An 8,845-nucleotide genomic window follows, 5' to 3' on the forward strand; every position below is an offset into this window, starting at 1 on the left:
ATCAAGGACACTATCTGGAATGGCCTCTCAAAAAAATGTGTGTACCAGTTTTAGTGTTATCGCATTGAATTCTCACTTTTTTTATTAGCATTGTTCAGGGATTCATGCTGTTGTTGCTGTGAAGGGTAGTAACATCACACAGTTCTTGGAGGACAGCACTGTCTTACATCCCAGATTCAAGTCAAAGGACTTGAAGTGCAGAACAGACTGGAGCACAAGCTGATTACAAGGACCACAGAACAGGTCTAAATTGTTATTGATAAACTTCCACCTCTATTGAACTGTATAATATATGAAACTTAAATATTCTGTTGATTACAGCCTCAAGTCATGCAGATAGAGCTGAAGTTTAAAGAGAGAGCAGCAAATTCGGCAAAATAATAGTTACTCTGATGAAGACTGCATCTGCAGCAACAACACAGGGTAAGAAACTCCAAAAACATCCTTTTTTTCATTCTATTTTTGGAAGAAAATTACCTTGTTTGCATTTTTCCTTTGTAATGTTTTATCTTGTTCTGTACTCATTTACTTATTTGTTCATAGAGGAGACCAAAGCTGTCTGCCCTTGAGAAACTGTTGTTGAGGACATGGCAGCTGAAGCAAGAGAAAAAGACACTTGTCCCCAGTATTACAGAGATTTAGACAGAGATAAATCACTACAGACGGTGTCCATCTGTCCTCAGTGAGTCTAGTAAGTTGGTGATAGGACATGAAGGACACTTCAGATACTTTCTGATTTAACAACAATGCATCTCGCAAACATCATGCACACCCTCAGAGTGTACATTTTTCACTGCACATTAGCAGTCAGGAGTGGGCTTGTTTGTTTCTGGAAAAAGCAGAAAGACTAATTTAAAAAAAAAAAAAAAAGAACTGCTGAGTGATTCCAAGATTTGAGTGTATACTTAAGAGCCTTGCATATAATAACACTAAAGCATTATTGATTACATTTTGTTCTTTTGTTTTTTATTCCTTTGTATAATTACTCAGGAGATGAGTCTGAGTAATTGCATTTGCACTGAGTCTGCAGTCAGACCCTTCTCAAAGAACTCAGCCCTACCTAAGTATACACAACCTTTGCTTAATACTTTGTTGAAACATTTTTGGTACAAGTAACATCTCAAAGTTTTTGTTTCTTTTTTTTTATTATATGATGCTACAAGCTTGCTATACACTGTTTTAGTTTGACACTCATTTGTTATCTTGGCTGTGTGCTTAAGTTGTAGTCCTGTTGAAAAATGAACTTTTGTTCCAGTCTGAGGTCCAGAGCCCTCTGGAGTAGTTTTTCATTATAGATGTTGTGTATTCGTCTTTCCCTTAAGAATTTTGTTTCTCATGATCTGATAATCCATTAAGTGTCTTTTGGCAAACTTCAGGTGGGCTGTCATTTGCATTTTACTGAGAAGTCGTTTCAATCTGGTGATGGAGTTGGTTGTTTTTTTGGAAGGTTCTCCTCTTTCCACAGAGAAACATTGAAACTCTTTCAGAATGAAATTTAATGTGTATTTGTAATTGCACATTTATCGCATGGCCATACACCCAAAGCGTTCACAATCAGGAGCGGGGGTCTCTCTACACCAATGCCAGTGTGCAGCATCCACACTGTAAAATGTTTCACATTAGTTAATCTTACAAACTCAATTTCACTAGCTGCCCTAAAAATGTAAGCCAACTCAATTTAGAGAGATTCGTTGTTTCAGCTCACTGACAATATAGTATCTCCTTTACTTTACTTTACTGGGGCATTTGGATTCACACAGACTGCAGGTTGAGGGTCTCCCTGCTGGCCTCACTAACACCACTTCCAATAGCAACCTAGTTGTACCTTGTGGTCTCCCATCCAGGTACAGCCAGGCTCAGCCCTGCTTAGCTTCAGTGAGTTACCGGTCTTGGGGCTGCAGGATGATATGGCAGTAGCAGTGGTTTACTATATGTCATACTATATTTTTTGTGTGGAAAAAACTCAAACCACCCCTATAGCAATATTTCCCTGGCCCAGACATGGCCCACATCATCATCATTTGCTTGGCCCACATGCCGCAGTGAATTACGGTACATGACTGGACCAGGTCTGGCTTCCATACAAGTGGCAAACATGGACCATATCTGGGCCAAGTCTCAGCCAAGATAATAACCCATAACTGGGCCTGAACTGGGCCAGATATGTTGGTGTTTCACGACTGCAATGTTTTTTATAAACCCATGAAGCATTTGCTTTATGGCTGAGCTTTTTCTTGAAGCGACCTGATTGATAGAATTTTTTCTTTGCTCAAAAATAATTTAAATTTATTGGAAAAGTTGGTCAAGATAGGCTAAACTTATGTGGCCCACAAAAGCATTTCAACATTTGGGCCAAATACTACATTTGATATCTGGCCCAAGTCTTGAGTGCCATGTTTGGCCCACATGCTGCATGCCAGTGCCAGACGAGTGCCTGCTGTGCCAGCTTTATGCCAAATCTGGGCCAGAATTCTTTGTTATATAATATTGATCAAAACATTCTTACTCAAGAATGAATTGTTTACAATAAGATCTGTGATTTACACTTTGAAAACAGATGCCATGATAATTATATTGTACTGTAGTGTCATGTTAAATTAAAAACCATTAAACATGAGAAGTGAATTATAATTGGCTGGTCTGAAGAGGGATTAGCTTTGGTCTCTGGCCTCTGCCACAGTGTGATAAATTGATTGACATCTTCACTCTGTCGTGGCAGTTCATCAGCTCATTCTCTAGGCAGCAAGTGGTCCGTTAACAGAAAGTGGTTGTGTTTTTGACAACCCTTTGTCTGTCTTACTGAGCAGAGAAAGGGCAACTCTGCATGGTGTTGTTCGGTTATATGGTCATTTGAAGGTTGAGGGATAAATTTGGAGCCCACTGACTCATTTCAAACTAGTCTGACCTGATTAAATAAAATGTTAATAAAATAGATTATGAATTTCCTTGTAACCGCTTGGTATTTCAGCCAAAGATGACAATCTTTTAAAATCAATGTTGTATATTGTGTCTTTGTTTGTGGTTGATACTATTAGGGAAAAAAACATATAGTTATGTTTTGAATATTAAGATTAAAAACTAATTTACATCTGTAAGAGAACAGCGCAGTATAGGGGATTCACAGTTTGATGTTCATGTCTTCACAAGACACTTTGGTGGCCTAATGTAAACACTGTCAGAATGCCTGGTTTTAGAGACAGCAGCAGGCGAGTTGACTTATGAAAAGTGAAATTAAATATTGAAATCAGTGCTAGCATGTCAGCTTTCATTTTCTACTTCATTTGTTTCAGAGTGAAAATCCCATAGTCTATCCAACTGCTTTCTGAACGTTTTCAGGAGTGCCATATTGAGTTTCATTACTCTCTTATCACAAGAGTCGCTGCACCGGCCAACAATTTCATTTTTAAATTACCACAAGATCCCTCAGCAAAACAACCAACTCATCATTTCTGTGCCCAACTGCTTTTTTAACCCAATAGTATATTGAAAATCTAGTGGCATATTTTCTCTCTCGATCAACTAAATTATCAAATGAGAAATATAGAATGTCTGCTGAGAATGTCCTGTTGCTTTAATAGTTTAGTTGCTCTAATAGATTTTCTGACAAAAAAAATAAAAAAATAAAAAATGTGTTTGTGCTTTTATAATCCTCCAAAAGTTTTTCTTTTTTAAAGAGCAATTGCTAATTTCACAGGAAACCTAAACTATTGTATGTATTTGTAGAAAAAGTTGTTTTGCCTAAATGTGTATAAAGTCACACCATGTCAGGATTTCTTGATTTAGCAGTATTTAAAATGTCCACTCTGAGAAAAGTGATGTCTCTTTCAAAAAATAAGGAGAGTTACCCTGTTTGCCCTAAATCTCTGGTGGTGGAACAATGTAATGTCAACTATGCAACATTTTGCAGTACATTGTACTTTTATTGAATATTACTAATTTATTTCAAATGTCATTTATTGAACATTAACGTTTAACAAACAACACTATGAAGACGATGAACATTTTAGTCTAAAAAACATTGAACAAATTTTTGTATTGCATTTAATATTTAAATATGTAGCCAGAAACTTAGCACTGCAATAAATGTTAAATTAATCTAGTTTTGGGAAAAAACAGATGATTGTGACCTATTATTTCCATTAGATATTAGTAATATTGCACATTTAACTGATATTAAGAGTGTAATTTTAGGACACTGCTGTTTCCAAGTGCCAAAACGCACTGAAAACGAATGTCATTTTAGTTGGATTTTGTTTGAAATTATGTTGTTTCAATTCATTCTTCAATATAGATAAATAAAGCCTTAAGTGTCAGTCAGAACTGAAGGGTGCTGATGCCCTGGAAGTCCCATTTCTGAAATAATCAATACACATTGTTATAAATAAACTTTTAATCTAAACAATTACATTCTAGCACTAAAAAAATTATAAAAAATAAATGTTTCATTAGCAGTAGTATTTGTGAAACTAAGTTTAGTTCTCCATAAGGTGGAGTAATGCACATATGAAGAGGCTGGAACAGTGCTGTTATCACTACAGTTTGACGCTTGTGCAAGTCAATTTATGAAATTTCCTAACTACTAAATATTCCATGGCATATGTTAGTAGTATAATGACACTGTAGAAGCAATTGTGAATAACAGTAACTCACAAAGTCACAAAGTGGTAGGGAACATAATGGCAATGTAGCATGGTCAGCACACGCTGAGGAGCACAGTGTGCAGAACTCACCAAATAGGTAGAGACCATCAAACTGTGTAAAAACACATAACTCTGGTTTATCGCACCTAGGTTCAATTTCTCCCAGGCCTGATTACTGCCACACCTATTTGCAATCAAGAAGTCAATTACCGGACCTGCCTGACAAAGTGAATTAGACTAAAAGATCCTCAAAAGCTAGACATTATGCCGAGATGCACAGAAATTAAATAACAAATGAGAAAGAAAATACTTGAGCTCTACCAATATAGAAAAGGTTGCAAAAGCTGTTTCTAAAGCTTTGGGACTGCAGCGAACCACAGTGAGAGTCATTATCAAAAAATGGCAAAAACATACAAGTGTGGAGAACCTTCCCAGGAGTGGCTGGTCGACCAAAAATTTACCCAAGAGGTCAACAACGACTCATCGAAAAGGTTGCAAAAGACCCCACAACAACATCGAAAGAACAGCAGGCCTCACTTGTCTCAGTTAAAGCGAGTGTTCATGACTCCATCAAACCACTGCTGAGCAAAAAGAACATGAATGCTCATCTCAGTTTTGCCAGAAAATATTTTTAAGATAACCAAGACTTTTGGAAAAATCCTATGTAGAATGGTACGTCACAACTTATCGGAGTGTGTGTGTCCCATCTTGTCTAGTGTAAAGATAACATCGCATTTCTGTAAAACAATATCATACCAACAGTAAAATTTGATAGTGTCAGTGTGTTGCTACTTCAGGACCTGGAAGCCTACCGAATTTAGCCTACCGAACTCACCTGTACCGCATGTCTTTGGACTGTGGGGGAAACCGGAGCACCCAGAGAAAACCCACACAAACGCAGGGAGAACATGCAAACTCCAAACCGAAACGGCAACTGAGCCAAGAATCAAACCAGCGACCTTCTTGCTGTGAGGCGAACGTGCTACCCACTGCACCACTGAGTCACCCTTTTGCTGTGTACCAATACTGTAAATCCTGAAGGGGAATATCTGTTACTGACTTCAACCTAAAGTGAACTTGGGTTCTGCAGTAAAGCAATGATCGAAATCACACTACAAGTCCATTTCTGAATGACTGAACAAAAAAAAAGAAGACTTTGGAGTGGTTTAGTCAAAGTCCTAACCTGCTGTAGCATGACCTTAAAAGGCAGTTTCACCTTGAAAGTGTGGATGTCTAATGTGACTGGATTATATGACAAACACTTTTACTATTTACTATTTTAAGGACGGCAAAAAGGTTTGATGTGCCAAGCGCATGGTCAAAAAGGGTTGTTCTTATTCTCTTGAGGAGCTATGTGTGTTATTTGGGTGTAACGTGTTAAACCACTCAGAGACTCATCTCCCATTCTCTTTAAGAGTAAGTTGAGATCTTTTCTTTTAATGTCTTTCTGTCTTTCTGCTGTAGTTGGATGACTTGTTAGGGTGGAAGGAAAGTTCAACACAGCAAAGTATAAAGACATCCTTAGTTGGTCCAGAATTCTTTGAACAACAGACTTGGTGGAAGTTTCACCTTACAACAGGACAGTCACCGTAAGCACAGTCAAGCACGAGTGGCTTAGGGACAACTCTATAAATGTCCTTGAGTGGCCCAGTCAGAGCTCAGACTTGAATTTAAATGAACATCTCTGGAGAAAGCTAAAAATGGCCATTTATCAACAGTACCCATCGAACCTGCATAGCCTAGAAGGATCTACAGGGAAGACTAGAGGAAACCAAATGCAAAAGTGCAAAGCTTGTTGTATCATACACAAAGTCTTGGCTATAATTGTTGCAAAATTATTATATAGTGCGTTAAGGGTATACATTCCAAAGCAGAGTAATAAAGTATGTTTTTCCTTGTAAACAAACTTACAAATTTGAATCAAGAATCAGATTTTGCTTGGCCATTATTGAGTGTGGAGTAATTTAAAGCTGGAAATGGGGATCTGAACACTTCAGTTTCACATTATTTTGCTTTAGCACAATCAGTGAATCACCATTAACTTATTTTGTTCTCTTAACAAGCTTTTCAATTAAATTAATTACCAAAGATTATCAATTACCTTGGATTAATTGGAGCGTATAACAAATCACATCAAATATAAATAACATTTTGTGTAAAAATGTGTCTCTGGCAATGCCCAGTTTATTTATTGGAGCGCCACAATCCTGCATTAATTTAATGTCTGCATTGCTGTTCAGAGATTGACTTACATAAGCATCTATGAATAATTTTGTTCTTAGCATTTGAGCACAGTACATGACTGCTTATTACAGAGAGGTCCATCACATTTATATGTAAAACACATTGAGCAAGGATTGACTGACCCAAAGGTTCGGTCAGAATACTGAGGAAATGAAAATTGAATGTTGCTTGAAGCAAGAAAATAAATTCAGATAGCGAATAAGAAGATCCTCTGATTTTGAGTATGTTGTGTCATCAGGGAGCTTAATGTGATAGAATTCGTGAATGAGATGTAACCTTGAAAAGACAAGGGTGACTGTGTTGTTTGATTGTAATTTGCACCCTTTGTTTCAGGTGGACACCCTACAGTTTCTGACTTCAATCATCTTTCTCACGCATATAAACACAGAAAACCTGCAATGCTAAATTAAAAATGATCCCTTTTTAATACTCCTAAAATTGCCCTGACAAACAAAACTAAGATGATTTATTTTGTTCTATTTTTTGTTTCAATTTTAGAATTTGTTATATTAGAAAATGACATATAAAGTAAAAGCTCATTCACACCAATGACAAAATGATAAAACATTCTTAGTATAAAAGAAAAGCAGATTTGACACTACAATAAAGGAGCATAATGGAATAATCTGAAGGTTTTTTTTTTTTTTTTTTACAGCTGATGTCTGATTAAAACATTGAAGTAAAGTCAAGACTATTTTTAATAGAACTTTTACATTGTAGATTGTGTTGAAGCAGATTAACATAGATGTAGAAAAAATATATACAAATTTCTAACAATATTTAGTATTGTGATAAAAAAATGTGTGAAAAAGATTCAAGCATCAGGCAGGGAACACTGTTGTGGCAGAATGCTTCATTTAATCATTTTCTTTTTGGCTTAGTCCCTTTATTAATCAGGGGCCACCACAGCGGAATGAACCGCTTTATACAGCATATGTTTTATGCAGCGGATGCCCTTTCAGCTGCAACCCATCACTGGAAAACACCCATACACTCTCACATTCACACACATACACTACGAACAAATACGGGGAGAACATGCAAACACCACACAGAAATGGCAACTGACCCAGCCGGCACTCATACCAGCAACCTTCTTGCTGTGAGGCGACAGCCCATTGCGCCACTGAGCTGTCCTGAAATGCTTGTTCTTGTTAAAGTAAAACTGATTCACTTATTACAAATGTCACAGTTGGAAAAACTGTTCAAGTCTCCTATAAATAGAACATCATTGTGCACTGCTTTGAACAATAGCTATATTTATATTCAGGGTCCTTGGTCTGAACCACAGACTGTTAAATAAATATGGACAACACTACTTCACTTCATTGTAGAAACCTAATAAAAATGTCATGTCCTGGTTGCTGTTATGTTTTAGATTTGACCCTTGTGTCTATGCGAAAGTGATCATGAGCAGGTGGTGTGATATTAAACTCCCACAAGCCCAACTGCAAGCACACTGTTATGACTTTTAATTGTGCACTCAAAAAAAACTAAAGTGAACATCAACATCTCTGCCGATGATGATGAAAACCATTATTGAGGGAAAAAATGTAATTTTATTATTATAATGTTGGCCCACGACTTATTTCTTTACATAGAGTGGGCCGAGTTTTCTCACCGGTGGAAAATAAATGATTTGGCCTGACTTTTCAGGAAGGTGTGAACAGGCCAAAACTGAAGTAATGCATATCTGAACGAAGGGAATCTTGTAGATGACCTTATTTTAATTTATGGTACTCATGTTATTGACACACATGTGAATAAATACTCTGGGGATTTCCCACTTAGATAATAAACCTGACACCTGACATTCTGTGCAAAAAACCTTTGGCCTCTTGCTGCCTGATGAAAGGTCCTTGAAAAGTCTTGTCTGGTGAATAACTGTATGTCAGCAGAATGATGCACTCTGTAAGTTGAAAGTTCATTGTTGGCCAGATTAAAATCAAGTTGTTCACTTG

The 8,845-nt window shown here is 37.0% G+C and overlaps 1 long non-coding RNA gene across 1 annotated transcript in view; it reads left to right on the forward strand.

The window, feature by feature from the left end:
• LOC147841357 (uncharacterized) overlaps positions 1 to 1,004 on the forward strand; it is a 1,964-nt gene extending 960 nt beyond the window's left edge. Inside the window, exons 1-3 of the long non-coding RNA XR_015504017.1 lie at positions 1 to 243; positions 322 to 423; positions 544 to 1,004. The exon at positions 1 to 243 is cut by the window's left edge and continues 960 nt beyond it. This is a non-coding gene — a long non-coding RNA (uncharacterized LOC147841357). The remainder of the gene's footprint in view (positions 244 to 321; positions 424 to 543) is intronic.
• Positions 1,005 to 8,845: the final 7,841 nt, after the last annotated feature.

Source organism: Danio rerio, chromosome 12 (genome assembly GCF_052040795.2).
Source record: "Danio rerio strain M-AB ecotype USA chromosome 12, GRCz13ab, whole genome shotgun sequence".
Classification (NCBI taxonomy): domain Eukaryota; kingdom Metazoa; phylum Chordata; class Actinopteri; order Cypriniformes; family Danionidae; genus Danio; species Danio rerio.